This window comes from Schistocerca americana, chromosome X (assembly GCF_021461395.2).
Source record: "Schistocerca americana isolate TAMUIC-IGC-003095 chromosome X, iqSchAmer2.1, whole genome shotgun sequence".
In the NCBI taxonomy this organism is placed as follows: Eukaryota; Metazoa; Arthropoda; class Insecta; order Orthoptera; family Acrididae; genus Schistocerca; species Schistocerca americana.
The window spans coordinates 34,382,782-34,399,921 of NC_060130.1; the positions used below are offsets into that span (position 1 = coordinate 34,382,782).

At 43.9% G+C, this 17,140-nt stretch overlaps 1 pseudogene; it reads right to left on the reverse strand.

The window, feature by feature from the left end:
- LOC124554990 overlaps positions 1-17,140 on the reverse strand; it is a 114,025-nt pseudogene that overhangs the window by 62,295 nt on the left and 34,590 nt on the right.

Consider the following 17,140-nt stretch of genomic DNA (forward strand, 5'->3'; position numbering starts at 1 on the left):
CTGGTGTCTGGCGGAAGAATACAGGTGGCATGTGTGGTGAAACAAGTGCTGAGGTCACGTATGCCATGTTGAAGAGCATGCTCTGCAACAGGTTATTGCGAGTTCCCAGTATATACACTACGCCTATGCCCATTTATCCTAACTGATAATTTGGTGGTAGTCATGCAGATGTAGAAAGCTGAACAGTGTTTACATAATAGCTGGTATATGACATGTGTCGTTTCTATTTCTCGCCTGATCCGCAGTTCTGTGTGACTTTCCCAAAATCTACACCTTTTCATGGAACTCTCCAGGCCTTTTCCTTTACCCTTCTTCCTTCCCCTTCAACGCTTCTGTCTGGAAGAGCCACTGTCTTTTATGTGTATGTTCTGCTGCCGCTTGGTGAGTAGATTTTTTATCTATTCAATTAAATAAATGTATCAATAATTTATTGTTTTTGTTGTTATAGTTACTCTTTATAACCTACTTAAAATACATCACGTACCCTCCTCTCCACAATTCTTCGAACACATAGTTTTGCCTTTTGTAAAAAATCACTGCGTTTCTGTATAACATACTTGGAGTCAAAGTGTCCAACATCTATTACAATTATAAACAGATGAAAGAAAGTCATTGTATTTATTGGCAGTATTACGCAATCAAATATTTTGAAAGAGTTCCAGTGGTATAAATTTACAATATCCTACAAATAAATATATACGTTTATTCTTTAAATCAATTCTTAGCAATAACATAATAGTATAAATTGCAGAATCAATATAGCCAATTTTAATGTAATGACTGCAATACTAATACAAAATAACAGCGGTAAGTTATTACAAATGAGAGGGAGAGAGAGAGAGAGAGAGAGAGAGAGAGATAGAGAGAGAGGGGCATTTAGACAATGTTTCATTACAGTGTGAAACTTATTAGAATTAAAATGAAGCCATAGTGAATTATTACATTCCAAAAATAATAATTATTGTGTTCTTTCACATCAAAATAATACATTCATTAGGCAATGTATACTTTTAATTTCAGAAATTTTTATAACAGCTCTGAACTTCACTGATTCGATGAATTTATTACATGTGTCAATGAATGAGGGTTGATAACATTGCTTTAGTCATTCATTGCTTTGTTCATCATGTGATATGCACAATGTTCTTAATAACTTCTTATGTAAAGTTCTATCATCAAAAAGATAATCTACGTAAGTTTTAAAAGTCGCGAATCTTTAAACAACAACTTGAAAATGGGTATATCAGTATTTTGTATACATTCTAGCATTGCTAGGTTTACTTTTAAATTTTAAAGTATATGAGCAGATTGAGCGACTTTCCATCCAGAAAATTTGCTGTTGGCAAGACCTCACTACAAAGAAAAATGGTCTTTCCGGAGTCAAATGCTAAAAAATTCATAAATACCAGCATTGTAAATTATACAAACAGGTATTAAGCAATGGGCATAAATATCGTTCTGCTTGACTTGATAAAAAGTAGGTAGATGAAAGAGTAAATTGGGTGCAAGGATTGAACATAAACTCACCCAAATTGCAAAGGTTTTAAAAAAAAAAAAAAAAAAAAAAAAAAAAAAAAAAAAAAAAAAAAAAGGACCAAGAGGGTCACTGCTCAAGAATTGAGAACAGCCCCCCCCCCCTTCCCTTTCTTTTACAGGCTTGCTTTCACTTTTCAGATGAGACCATGTCCCCCATATGTGAAGAAAATAGCCAATACGTAAAGAGAATTACAGATAAAGCTTTTTCTAGAATGAGATTTTCACTCTGCAGCATAGTGTGCACTGATATGAAACTTCCTGGCAGATTAAAACTGTGTGCTGGACCAAGACTCTAACTTGGTGATCTTAACCCCAGATCTGTGTTGCCGATTTGGGAGGTAGATCTCGTATCTGGAAAGAGGAGATGACAGTTAGGGTACTATGGGTGAGCAGCTGCCATCAATTTTTGATGGTGCAGAACCCACAATAGTGGAACTGCTCCCTAGTCCAAAGGCACCTGTTACCAGTCTTACCCCACAATAGTGTATCGAATCCAGACGTAATGTCGAAGCTGATGAAAAGTCATATGAGAGATTCCTGTAATCTAGGTGTGACTTCACCAATGCTGCATACAGCCATATCAAAGTAGAGTGGACCACACCGTGGTCAGTGTCGCTGAGGCATAGAAGAGCATTCAGGTGCGACCTACATGTCTGCTTTAGTTGACAAAGACGGGGAACCCATGTCAACTAGGCATCTAAGACCGGTCCTAAAAAACACAATGACAGAAATGCATAACATAGGTCATGGCAGGCAAAAAATGGATGCTATGAGTGAAAGCCCAGGATTGTGCTTGGTGTATTGCTCCCTGCATTCTGCCTCCAGCAATAGCCGTCGTGGATGAACAGGAAAGATGGGGACACCATATGCCATGCAGCTGCCACCAGATCATTGATAGCCACAAAAAGGAGAGTGGCACTCAAAACAGAACCTTGTGCAAGCCCCTTCTCCTGCAGGGGGGGATGCTATAGGAGGCACCAACCTGTACCCAAAAAGTGTGACATGGAAGAAAGTTCTGGATAAAAATCAGGAGTGGGCCATGGAGGCCCCACTCCTTTAAGGTGGCAAGGACGTTATGGCACCATGTGGTATCATAAGATATACACGCAGATCAATGAAAACTGCAACAAGGAACTGATGCTGAGCAAAAGCTGTTCAGATAGCACACTTCAAGTGGACTAAATTATCTTCAGTAGAGCACCCTTGGCGAAAAGCACCCTGGATCGAAGCCAAAAGATCCGGGGATTCAAGGACACAATACAGCCTTCGACTAACCATATGTTCAAGTAACTTGCAGGACACTGAGTAAACAATCTGGACGACAGCTGTCCGTTTGAAGAGGCAATTTATCTGATTCAAAAACTGGAAAAACGGCATTTTCTCGCTACTGGGAAGAGAATTCTGCATTGCACCAGGGATGGTTAAAGAAAGGCCAGGTACACTGACGGAAAAATTTGCAACACCCAAAAATAATTAATGTAGAGTAATGAAATACCAGGAATATATTTGTTGAGACAATGTATGTAAAGTGATTAATGTTGCAGGATCAGAGATCAATGTGAGTGTGAGATAAGCCACTGCAAATGTAAATGTAAATGCTGATACGCTGTTGTACATGTGTCATGTGTGTGTGTTTGTGGGATGTAGTTCCATGCCTGTTGCACTTGGTTGGCCAATATAAGGACAGTTAATGATGTTTGTGGATGGGTTGAAGCTGTCATCAGATGACGTCCAATATGTGCTCGATTGGAGGTAGAGCTGGTTATCGAGCAAGCCAAGGCAATATGTTGACACACTATAGCATGTTGGCTTACAACAGCAGTATGTGAGCAAGTGTTATCCTGTAGGAAAACACCTCCTGGAATGCTGTTTGTGAATGGCAGCACAACAGGTCAAATAACCAGACGGACATACAAATTTGCAGTCAGCGTTCGTGGGATTCATACAGACAGTTTTGTCAGTGGAAAAGCGAAAGCCATTGTTGATGCTCCAGGAGTAAAGACAATCAAGACATTGCTGAAGATGCCACTAAGTGAGACAGGTTCATAGAGAACTGCAATAGAAGGCAAAATCGTCAAAAAAAAGGGATCCGGAGATGCCCAGTGGGAGACATGCCATTATAGGGTTAATGGTGATAGCAAAGAGAATGACACTCAGAATGGAACCCTGAGACACACCATTTTCCTGGATAAAGGTGTCCGACAAGGCAGACCTTTCATGAACCTCGAAAACTCGGTATTTTAAAAATGTCTGAAGGAAACAGGGTAGGTGGCCATGGAAGCCCCACATGTGAAGAGTATGGAGGGTACTAGCTCTCTAGCAGGTGTCATAGGCCTTCTCACAAATCGAAAAACACAGCGACAATCTGGGATTTCTGCAGAAAACCATTCATGACATGGATGGGCAAAATAATGAGACGGTCCACTGCAGAATGCCGTGTTGAAAGCCACACTGTGCATTCATCAAAAATTGTGAGACTCGAGCCACCATATCATCCGGGCATGAATCATATGTCCCATCACCTTGCGAACACACTGGTAAGAGAGATGGAGTGGTAGCTAGTAGGAAGAGTGTGTGTGTGTGTGTGTGTTTTTGTGTGTGTGTGTGTGTGTGTGTGTGTCAGAGAGAGAGAGAGAGAGAGAGAGAGAGTGAGAGAGATAGAGACAGAGACCTAATTTCGGCAAGAGCTGGATTTCAATCAATAAACTGAGTTGAAGTCTGCTGTTGTGGTCTTCATCCAGCTACTGGTTTGGTGCATCTCACCAGCCTATTCCAGCCTTTGTAAGCCTCTTCATCTGCATAGTATTTCAACCTAAATCCACTTAGAATGGAGAACCACCATTCAGAGAATAACTTTTTAACAACACAGTTCGACTTCTCTAAAGGCTTCTATACTGAGAATCCGACATAATATCTCACAAACTCAATTCCAGTAGAATTAAATAGTGGAAATTAACCCCTCTGTCATCTTTCCAAAGCCTTTGACTGTTTAGATTAAAAAATTCTGTGAGGGGAAGCTAAAATAGTATGGCATTAAAAGTCTTCCCCTTGCATGGATTGAGTTGTACTTTAACTACAGAAAATGGAAAGTCACATTAACAAATGATAAGACAGGAAGTGGGCGCCATGTGTAGAGAGTACAAACGATACTAGTCCCCAACAAATGTCGTAGGCTTTCTCCAAATTGAAAAACACAGCCAGTCTGGGATTTCCACAGAAAACCATTCATGACATGGGTAAACAAAGTGGGTGATAGCCAGAAGGAAGTTGTTTGTCCTTACCGGGCTTAGGTGTGGGTATAACAGTGGCTTCACAACAGTGGCTTAATAACATGCCCTCTGCCCAGGTCCGGTTGTACGTATTAAGCAAAAAGTGCTTGCCCACAAGAGAAAGGTGCTGCAACATTTGAAAATTAACAGTGTCTGGTCCAGGGCAGAGGATTGAGATAAAGTGAGAACGTGAGCTAGCTTCCTCATAGTAAAGGCAGCACAGTAACACACACGATTCTGAGAAGAGAAGGGTATTGCCTGAGTCTTCTCTGCCCATTTCCAATAGAGGTAGGCAGGATGATAGTGGGAGGAGCTCAAAATTTCTGCAAAATGGCGACCCAAGGTGTTGGAGATAGCAATATGGTACACGATGATACTGTCTGCTACTGTCAGGATGAAAATTGGGGAATGGATCTTGCTCCCAGAGAACCATCGGAAGTTGGTGCACACGATGGAAGAGGGGGGTGAAACTGTTAAAAGAACTAGTGAACGAAGTTCAGCTACCTTTTTGGTTATCCTGAAGAATGCGAATTCCATCGCAGCAGGCTTCAGTCCACCAAAGGATTGGGACACAGCATGGTAAAGAGGAAGTGTGAGGAATGGAATGTTCTGCGACGGTAAGGATAATGTTTGTAAGAAATTCCACCTGTGACAACTGTGGAAATCATGTTCGTTGAAGGTCGCCAGGGCGGGGTAAAGTCTCCAGTCAGCCTTAGTGTGCTGCCATTTCGATGTGCACGGAGGTGGGGTAGGAGTCAGCAAATGGATAGCACACAGGAAATGGTCGCTCGAGTAGGTGTCAGAAAGAACGGACCGTTCAAGATGATGTGCAGGACGGGCAGTGAAGAAGGAAAGGTCCAAATGGGAATAGGAGTGCGACGAGTCTGAAAGCAACATGGGTGCTTCTGTGTTAAAGATGAAAAGGTTAAGTTGATTAAGAATGGCAGCGAAGAGGGCACCTCTCGGATAGGTTCTGGAAGAGCCCCAAATGGGATGGTGTGCATTAAAGTCCCCAAGCAGCAGAAATCGGCGAGGAAGCTGTCCAATAAGCTGGAGGAAGTCGAACCTGGTGACATCAAATGATTGAGGGATGTAAATGGTAGAAAGGGAAAAGTTCAAGTGAGGAAGGAAAAGACAGACTGCAACAGCTTGATGACAGGTAGTCAGGGAGATGGATGGGTTGACTATGAATGTCATCCCATATGAGCAGCATGACTCCTTCATGAGACAGAATGCCAACCTCGAGCGGAAGGTCAAAACAGACCAGGAAGAAATACAAAAGCTCAAAGCAGTCGTGAGGATGCAATTTTGTTTCCTGAAGGCAGAGTACAAGTAGAAGCTGCGATTCTAAAAGCAGTCATTAATCCTCTTTGTTGGATCAAAGTCTGCAAAAGTTCCATTGGAGGACAGTCACGATGAGGACAATAGGAAGGGGTGTCACCTCGGCAGCTGCCAAGTGTCAGTCTGCGAAAACTCACTGCTACAGGGCACAGAGGCAAGAGGATCCTGCTCCATGAGGTCCTACAGAAGTGTCGGCTTTCTTCTGCTGTCGACATGAGGAATTCAGGGCATGTTGTCTGTAGTTCAACAATGCCTAGATGATCCTTACTGCAGTTTGATTGCATCTGCATTATTACACTTTGCCAAGAAGGGCTCTCAGCAAGGGTAGTGTCCAGACATCGTGGAGTGAACCGTGGCAATGTTGTTCGGACATGGAAGAGATAGAGAGGGACAGGAACTATCAGTGACATACCTTGCTCAGGCCACCCGAGGGCTACTACTGCAGTGGGTGCCTGCTACCAACAGATTATGGCTCTGAGGAAGCCTGACAGCAATGCCAATGTGTCGAATAATGCTTTTCGTGCAGCCACCGGACGTCTTAGGCCTGTTGCTCTTCCATTCATTGAAACTACAAAATTCCTGAAGCTCCTGCTTTATACAAAACTATCTTGGTCCTCCGACTTCATGCTCCCTGCAGCTTTTTCGATGGGTGTGAACCCTTCACCATCTTGGCTTCATGCGGCAGCCCATCTTCACCTTGACCTTCAGGCTCGCCTTCAGTTTCACGACCTATGCATGGATTTTTGCAACAGTATCTTTGTGTACACTAATGGCTCTTGGACTGACCATGGTGTCAGGTGTGCCTTCAACGTCAACCAACATTTTTTGGTACTGACTTCCGGCACATTGCTCAGTATTTACAGCAGAGCTCTTCACCCTGTATCAGATCATGGAGTACATCTGGTGACATACTCTTTTCAACTGTGTCACTGCTCAGACTCTCTCAGCACCCTTCAAAGCCTCTGTGCACTGTAGACTGTCCATCCCTTAGTGCACCAGTTCCAGGAAAGCTTCCACTTGCTCACTTTTTATGGAGCCACTGTGATGTTTACGTCGGTTCCAGGTCATATCGGTCCAAGAGGTTGCTGACACTGCTGCCAAAGCTGCATTCCTCGTACTTCAGCCCAATAATTCTTGCATTCCCTCTGATGACCTCTTGTTGCTTTCTGTCAGGAGGTGGTGTCACTTTGGCATCGCCACTGGTCCTCCATTCATAGGAATAAGCTCTGGGTTATTAAGCCTCTTCCAGTGGCTTGGACAACCTCCTCTCAGTCGTCCTGCGGCGAGGAGGTCATTTTAACTAGGTTGCATATTGGGCACTGCCTTTTTAGCCATCACCATTTGTTAAGTGGTGCTCCCCCACTACTTTGTGTACATTGCACCCAACTTTTAACTGTCTGCTGTTTCCTCAGAGGGTGCCCTTTTTTTTTACCGTTTACGTTCCCGTTTGGGTTTGCCATCTGAGTTATTGGCCGTTTTAGTGAACAATGCGTGGGCTGTCGACCGTGTTTTACTTCTTATCAGTTGTAGCAATATGGTGAAGGCCATTTAACTTTTAGTTCTGGGCCTCCATTTACCTATTGCGTACTTCATAGACCTTTCTCCACATCCCTGATTGTAGCTGTCCTCTCTCCTGTCATTAAACGTTGACATGTAATCATTTTTAACTCCTCTCCTCACCTTTGTGTTTCACAGTTTTGGCATGGACACATATGACCCTAGTTGTTTTTGCGCCCCAAAACAAAATGGGGGAGAAATACAAAGCCCTTACATTCTTTTGTCGACTTATGTCTTTACCTCCCCTTGAGACCTCAAAATTTGTCGGGGAAAAATTCTAAAATGTGTCTGTGGAATCAGAGATATCAGGGAATTTCACTTGGAGAAACTTGTGGCAGCCCTGATTTTAGGTTTTTATATATGGAAATTATTTTTGCTTCTAGTATTGCAGTTCTGAATTGCTGAGTTCATCCTAAACTCACACGTGAGTGGTATCTGCATACCCAGGAACTTAGAACACGGGAGCCTAATTGCCCATTTATCCCTACTTTTGATATTCGTATCTGTAAGTCACTTTCATTTCTTTAGAACTGCACAATACAAGTTTTTAGGCATTAAGCTGGTACCTGTGGATCAGTACACGCCTGTTCTGTTATTCTCCTGGATGTTTCTGGTATGGATGAGTTTAGATCTTGCATCAATAAGTTTGTGGCACTGCAAAACATTAGAGTTTTTCCTAAGCCCTCCAGTGCCGGAAGTAAATCATTTTTGTGAACTTGGCAGCAAACACTGTGTGCCACACCATATTTTATGTTCTCCCTTTTTGAGTTTAATCTTATTCCTGTCTTATCATTTGTTAATGTGACCTTCCATTTTCTGTAGTTAAAGTACAACTCAATCCATGCAAGGGGAAGACTTTTAATGCCATACTATTTTAGCTTCCCCTCACAGAATTTTTTAATCTAAACAGTCAAAGGCTTTGGCAAGATTACAGAGGGGATAATTTCCACTATTTAATTCTACTGGAATTGAATTTGTGAGATATTATGTTTGATTCTCAGTATAGAAACCTTTACAGAAGTCAAACTGTGTTGTTAAAAAGTTATCCTCTGAATGGTGGTTCACCATTCTAAGTGGATTTAGCTTGAAATACTATGCAGAGATGAAGAGGCTTACAAAGGCTGGAATAGGCTGGTGAGATGCACCAAACCAGTAGTTGGATGAAGACCACAACAGCAGACTTCAACTCAATTTATTGATGGAAATCCAGCTCTTGCCGAAATTAGCTTCTAGCTACCACTCCATCTCTCTTACCAGTGTATTTGCAAGGTGATGGGACATATGATTCATGCCCGGATGATATGGTGGCTCGAGTCTCACAATTTTTGATGAATGCACAGTGTGGCTTTCAACACGGCATTCTGCAGTGGACCGTCTCATTATTTTGCCCACCCAAGTCATGAATGGATTTCTGCAGAAATCCCAGATTGTCGCCGTGTTTTTCGATTTGGAGAAGGCCTATGACACCTGCTAGAGAGCTAGTACCCTCCATACTCTTCACATGTGGGGCTTCCATGGCCACCTACCCTGTTTCCTTCAGACATTTTTAAAAGACTGAGTTTTCGAGGTGCATGAAGGGTCTGCCTTGTCGGACACCTTTATCCAGGAAAATGGTGTGTCTCAGGGTTCCATTCTGAGTGTCATTCTCTTTGCTATCGCCATTAACCCTATAATGGCCTGTCTCCCACTGGGCATCTCGGGCTCCCTTTTTTTTTGACGATTTTGCCTTCTATTGCAGTTCTCTATGAACCTGTCTCACTTAGTGGCACCTTCAGCAATGTCTTGATTGTCTTTACTCCTGGAGCATCAACAATGGCTTTCGCTTTTCCACTGACAAAACTGTCTGTATGAATCCCACGAATGCTGACAGCATTCCAGGAGGTGTTTTCCTATAGGATAACACTTGCTCACATACTGCTGTTGTAAGCCAACATGCTATAGTGTGTCAACATATTGCCTTTGCTTGCTCGATAACCAGCTCTACCTCCAATCGAGCACATATTGGACATCATCTGATGACAGCTTCAACCCATCCACAAACATCATTAACTGTCCTTATATTGGCCAACCAAGTGCAACAGGCATGGAACTCCATCCCACAAACTGACACATGACAAGTGTACAACGGCGTACCAGCATTTGCATTTACATTTGCAGTGGCTTATCTCACACTCACATTGATCTCTGATCCTGCAACGTTAATCACTTTACATACGTTGACTCAACAAATATATTCTGTTGTGTGTAGACAAGACAGCCTAGACACAATAAGAGGAAGCCGAAAGGCATGCGCTACGCTCACGCAGATGGGCGTGAGGTCTGAAACAGGATACGTAATGAATGCTATACAGAAAAGTACGTAGCTTCTGTAATACTTAACTTTAATCCATCCTTTTGGTACATCTGGGGAATGTGGTGATACAAGTGAGACTCTTTAGATACATGCAATGTTACTAATGGCGCCTTGCTAGGTCGTAGCCATTGACTTAGCTGAAGGCTATTCTAACTATCGGCTCGACAAAGGAGCGAGGCATCATCAGTATAGTCGCTAGCTATGTCGTCCGTACAACTGGGGCGAGTGCTAGTCCGTATCTCGATACCTGCCTTGTGGTGGTGCTCGGTCTGCAATCCCTGACAGTGGCAACACGCGGGTCCGACATGTACTAATGGACCGCGGCCGATTTAAAGCTACCACCTAGCAAGTGTGGTGTCTGGCGGTGACACCACATTCCTCCCCCGCAAATCGGCGAACGGTCGTGTTATAAGGCTTCCGCCCGCCGTGGGGAGGACCCCATGTTGACGTATGTGATGAGGTGGGGAAACTAACAACAGGCGAGGCTGTGCCACCCACACCCAGCCATTCGGTGCGAGGGGATCTAGGAAACGCCTGAAAACCTAGTCCAGGGTGCACGTCAACATGCGGTGTATGTGCCCGTAAAGAGACAGGAGGGGCCGAAGGGTCGACCGCGAAGACGCCATGTGGTCCGGAGCGGGCAAGAGCTCCATGGTGGAGGACAGCTGGTCACGGGAAGCGATCGGCGGCGCGTGACCCAGGGAGGCGCTTGGCGGCTGCAGCGAAGCGTCCACTGTGGGCGGCGCCGGCTGGAGGACAGGCGGCGGCGGCGGAGGCGGCAGCGGCGCGTCGCCATGGGGCAAAATGGAATTCATCGTCGGTAACACCTGGGGATGAGGCGAGCCAGTAGATGGGTCCCCAGGGCGCTGACCGGACGGCACCGTCACTGAAAGCAGACGGGGAGCGGCAGAACCTGTGCGACGACAGAGGCGCAGCTGATTGAGATGCCGACGCACCTCACCAGAGGCCCCCAAAACCAAATACATCACGCGGCCGAGGCAGCGAAGAATGCGCCCTGCGAGCCAACGCCGTGAACCTCGATAGTTGCGATAAAATACAACGTCGCCTGGAGCAAAAGCAGAAGTCTGCCGCTGCACAGGAACCTGATGCGGCGGGTGCAGCAAAGACATCAAGGTTCGATGAGGACGACCGTGGAGCAACTCAGCCGGCGAGCGACCATCTCGGGGCTGAGAGCAATACGAAGACAAAAAGAGCAACAACGCGTCCTCCCAAGAATGCGACTCTTTCAACTTCAACATCTGTGACTTGAAAGTCCGGACCAATCGTTCAGCGTCACCGTTTGACTGAGGCGAAAACGGCGCGGATGTCAGATGTTGAATACCATTGGCCTGGCAGAATGACTGAAATTCTGCGGACATGAATTGTGGGCCATTGTCAGAAACAATAGTCTGCGGAAGACCTTCAATGCAAAAGATAGCAGACAACGCTTGGATGGTGGCAGTTGACGTCGTGGAAGACATCCGGACAACAAAAGGAAAATTACTGAAGGCATCTACCAGAACAAACCACCGAGCATTCCAGAATGGACCAGCAAAATCGATGTGCAAGCGTTGCCAAGGGGAAGTGGCTTTTGGCCATGCAAATATTTTCCGCGGCGGTGCTGATTGTTGTTCGGCACACGCCATGCAAGAAGAACACATATTCGTAATCGCAGCATCGATGCCGAACCAAGTACAGTGCTGACAAGCAAGTTGTTTCGTTCGCACTATACCCCAATGTCCTTGGTGAAGAAGCCGTAAAACAGAGGACTGTAACGAACGTGGGACGACGACTCTGGACTGATCATTATCAGAACGCAACAACAAAACACCACGTCGAACAAAAAGTCTCTCCTTGTGAGCAAAAAATCGGCGAACCAACGGATCCTCGATCCGAGACTTTGACAAAGGCCATTGCGTAGCAACAAAACGCAAAACGGTAGCAAGGACCGGGTCAGCAGCTGTGGCTGTAGCTACACGACGAAAATCAATCGGAAACGATTTGACCACGTCATCGGTTTCCGAATCAATGAGCATACAAGCAAGTTCGGAAGAGTCAAATGCTCTATCCTCAGCAACAGGCAAACGGGACAACGCATCGGCGTTTCCGTGCTTAGCAGTGGACCGATAAAAGATATCGTAGCGGTAATGCGAGAGGAAAATAGACCAGCGAATGAATTTCTGCGCTGTACACGGAGGTACAGGCTGGTTCACTGATAGGTCCTGATTTACTATAGACATGTTAAACAACTGAAATAAATCTAAACCAAACAAGTTCATTGCAGTAGAAGAACGAAGAACGTAAAATGACACAAGTTTTGTTTGTCCCTTGTATGTTGCAAGAAGGGTGCACTGTCCTAACACAGGGATATTCTGACCTGAATAACTATTTAACTTAACATTTGCGGCACGCAACAGAGGTTTGCCCAGTTATTTGTACGTGTCATGATTGAGCAATGAAACTGCAGCTTCGGTATCAAGCTGGAATGGTATGACCTTGCCATTTAAGTCCAAATCTACAAAAAGTTTATTGTCCTGGTGACGACAAGAGCGACTGTCTCATGCAATTTGAACTGACACTGGTACAGAAGCACTTGCGACTTGACGCGAGTTCCGGCAACGTCGACGCACAGCATTTGTGGAACGAACACAGTCACTGTTAGAGACAGTGGCACTGGACGAAGTGGAATTAACTACATGAATGTCCATGGGCGAAGGTGCACGAGCCTGAGTATTCTTGGTTCGATTCCGGCGCGAAGCAAAGGGCTTGGAATGATTAAGAGTGTCTGATCTGAGCTTTTTCTGGCAAACACTTTGAACATGTCCTTTCTTATTACAGTAAAAACAAATAGCTTGGCGTGATGGGCAATTTTCACGCAAATGTCTAGTAGCACACCGCGGGCATGATTTCACTGCAGTTGTATGCTGTCACGGCACACCTGGTTTAGAGCGAGGCGGCAGCTGCGCGGACGCGTGCGAGGGCAGTTTACTGGGCCGTGCAGTGCGCCCGGCGGACGGGGTAAATACTTATCGAAGTTGGACCTAGCAGATGCGTACTTGCAAATCCCAGTGGACGCCGAATCCCAGCGCGTCTTGGTGGTTAACACGCATCTTGGCTTGTACCAATTCAAAAGACTGCCATTCGGGTGTGCATCCACCCCTGCATTGTTTCAGCAATATTTACAAACTGTTTGTGCGTCGGTGATGATGGTAAAGTGACGACCATACAAGAAATCATGGAACTTAGTAACACCAAACACGAGAGCCAAAGCTTCTTAATGTGGTATCACCGCCAGACACCACACTTGCTAGTCCCTAGCTACGTCGTCCGTACAACTGGGGCGAGTGCTAGTCCGCATCTCGAGACCTGCCTTGTGGTGGCGCTCGGTCTGCGATCCCTGACAGTGGCAACACGCGGGACCGACATGTACTAATGGACCACGGCCGATTTAAAGCTACCACCTAGCAAGTGTGGTGTCTGGCGGTGACACCACATATTCCTGGTATTTCATTACTCTACATAAATTATTATTTGGTGTTGCAAATTTTTCCATCAGTGTACCTGGCCTTTCTTTAACCATCCCTGGTGCAATGCAGAACTCTCTTCCCAGTAGCGAGAAAATGCCGATATTCTAGTTTTGAAATCAGATAAATTGCCTCTTCAAACGGACAGCTGTCGTCCAGATTGTTTACTCAGTGTCCTGCAAGTTACTTGAACATATGGTTAGTCGAAGGCTGTATTGTGTCCTTGAATCCCCGGATCTTTTGGCTTCGATCCAGGGTGCTTTTCGCCAAGGGCGAAGATAATTTAGTCCACTTGAAGTGTGCTATCTGAACAGCTTTTGCTCAGCATCAGTTCCTTGTTGCAGTTTTCATTGATCTGCATATATATCTTATGATACAACATGGTGCCATAACATCCTTGACACCTTAAAGGAGTGGGGCCTCCATGGCCCACTACTGATTTTTATCCAGAACTTTCTTCCATGTCACACTTTTTGGGTACAGGTTGGTGCCTCCTGTAGCATTCCCCCCCCCCCCCCCCCCCCCCCCCTGCAGGAGAAGGGGCTTTCACAAGGTTCTGTTTTGAGTGTCACTCTCCTTTTTGTGGCTATCAATGATCTGGCGGCAGCTGCATGACATATGGTGTCCCCATCTTTTCTGTTCGTCCGCGACGGCTATTGCTGGAGGCAGAATGCAGCTAGCAATACACCAAGCACAATCCTGGGCTTTCACTCATAGCATCCATTTCTTGGCTGCCATGACCTACATTATGCATTTCTGTCATTGTGTTTTTTAGGACCGGTCTTTGATGCCTAGTTGACATGGCTTCCCCGTCTATGTCAACTAAAGCAGACATGTATGTCACACCTGAATGCTCTTCTATGCCTCAGCGACACCGACCACGGTGTGGTCCACTCTACTTTGATATGGCTGTATGCAGCACTGGTGCAGTCACACCTAGATTACAGGAATCTCTCATATGACTTTTTATCAGCTTCGACATTACATCTGGATTCGATACACTATTGTGGGGTAAGACTGGTAACAGGTGCCTTTGGACTAGGCAGCAGTTCCACTATTGTGGGTTCTGCACCATCAAAAATTGATGGCAGCTTGTCACCCATAGTACCCTAACTGTCATCTCCTCTTTCCAGATATGAGATCTACCTCCCAAAATGGCAACACAGGTCTGTGTTTACGATCACCATGTTTGACTCTTGGTCCAGCACACAGTTTCAATCTGCCAGGAAGTTTCAAATCAGTGCACACTATGCTGCAGAGTGAAAATCTCATTCTAGAAAACGCTTTATCTGTAATTCTCTTTACATATTGGCTATTTTCTTCACATATGGGGGACATGGTCTCATCTGAAAAGTGAAAGCAAGCCTGTAAAAGAAAAGGGGGGGGGGGGGCAGTTCTCAATTCTTGAGCAGTGACCCCCTTGTTTTTTTTTTTTTTTTTTTTAACCTTTGCAATTTGGGTGAGTTTATGTTCAATCCTTGCACCCAATTTACTCTTTCATCTACCTACTTTTTTTCTCGCCAAGCAGAACGATATTTATGCACAGTGCTTAATACCTGTTTGTATCACTTACAATGCTGGTATTTATGAATTTTTTAGCATTTGACTCTGGAAAGACCATTCTTCTTTGTAGTGAGGTCTTGCCAACAGCAAATTTTCTGGATGGAAAGTCGCTCAATCTGCTCATATACTTTAAAATTTAAAAGTAAATCAAGCAATGCTAGAATGTATACAAAATTCTGATATACCCATTTTCAAGTTGTTGTTTAAAGATTCGCGACTTTTAAAACTTACGTAGATTATCTTTTTGATGATAGAACTTTACATAAGAAGTTATTAAGAACATTGCGAATATCACATGATGAACAATTGAATGACTAAAGCAATGTTATCAACCCTCATTCATTGACACATGTAATAAATTCATCGAAACAGTGAAGTTCAGAGCTGTTGTAAAAATTTCTGAAATTAAAAGTATACATTGCCTAATGAATGTATTATTTTGGGGTGAAAGAACACAATAATTATTATTTTTGGAATGTAATAATTCACTATGGCTTCATTTTAATTCTAATAAGTTTCACACTGTAATGAAACATTGTCTAAATGCCTCATTCTCTCTCTCTCTCTCTCTCTCTCTCTCTCATTTGTTATAACTTACCGCTGTTATTTTGTATTTGTATTGCAGTCATTACATTAAAATTGGCTATATTGATTCTGCAATTTATACTATTATATTATTGCTAAGAATTGATATAAAGAATAAACGTATATATTTAATTGTAAGATATTGTAAATTTATACCACTGGAACTCTTTCAAAATATTTGATTGCGTAATACTGCCAATAAATACAATGACTTTCTTTCATCTGTTTGTAATTGTAATCGATGTTGGACACTTTGACTCCAAGTATGTTGTACAGAAACGCAGTGATTTTTTACAAAAGGCAAAACTATGTGTTCGAAGAATTGTGGAGAGGAGGGTATGTGATGTATTTTAAGTAGGTTATAAAGAGTAACTATAACAACAAAAACAATAAATTATTGATACATTTATTTAATTGAATAGATAAAAAAATCTACTCACCAAGCGGCAGCAGAACATACACATAAAAGACAGTGGCTCTTCCAGACAGAAACGTTGAAGGGGAAGGAAGAAGGGTAAAGGAAAAGGCCTGGAGAGTTCCATGAAAAGGTGTAGATTTTGGGAAAGTCACACAGAACTGCGGATCAGGCGAGAAATAGAAACGACACATGTCATATACCAGCTATTATGTAAACACTGTTCAGCTTTCTACATCTGCATGACTACCACCAAATTATCAGTTAGGATAAATGGGCATAGGCGTAGTGTATATACTGGGAACTCACAATATCCTGTTGCAGAGCATGCTCTTCAACATGGCATACGTGACCTTGGCACTTGTTTCACCACACATGCCACCTGTATTCATCCGCCAGACACCAGTTTCTCAGAACTCCGCAGGTGGGAACTAGCACTAAAACATGTCCTTGGTTCTCACCACCCACCTCGCCTCAATTTACGTTAATTTCTCCTGTCTCAGCTTTTCTTCACTGTAATTACTCTTTGCTTCACTCCGTTTTAGCTTTCTACATCTTTCATTGTCTTTCCCGTCTGTTTTCACTGCCCCCTCCCACAACTGTTGCATACAATACACTTACCTTCTCACTCTTATTAACCATATACAGTTTTAGCAGTAATCTCTGTCTTGCATATTACCCTGTCTTCCACCTTTAAGCTCTCAGGTTTCCGAATCTTGCCCGATGCAGTCTCCAACAATTAGTCTTTCCTTCTCATCCTGTACGGTAAGTCACCCATGAGCCATGGTTCTGGGTAACTTTCCCAAAATCTAACCCTTTTCTTAGACCTCTCCAGTCCTTTTCCTTCACCCTTCTTGCTTCCCCTGCAACCATTCAGCCTGAAGAAGGAGTCACTGGTTCCAAACGCTTGCCTATCACAACAGTCTTTTATGTGTGTGTTCTGCCACTGCTTGGTGAGTAGATTTTTTATCTATCCAATTAAATAATTTTATAAAGA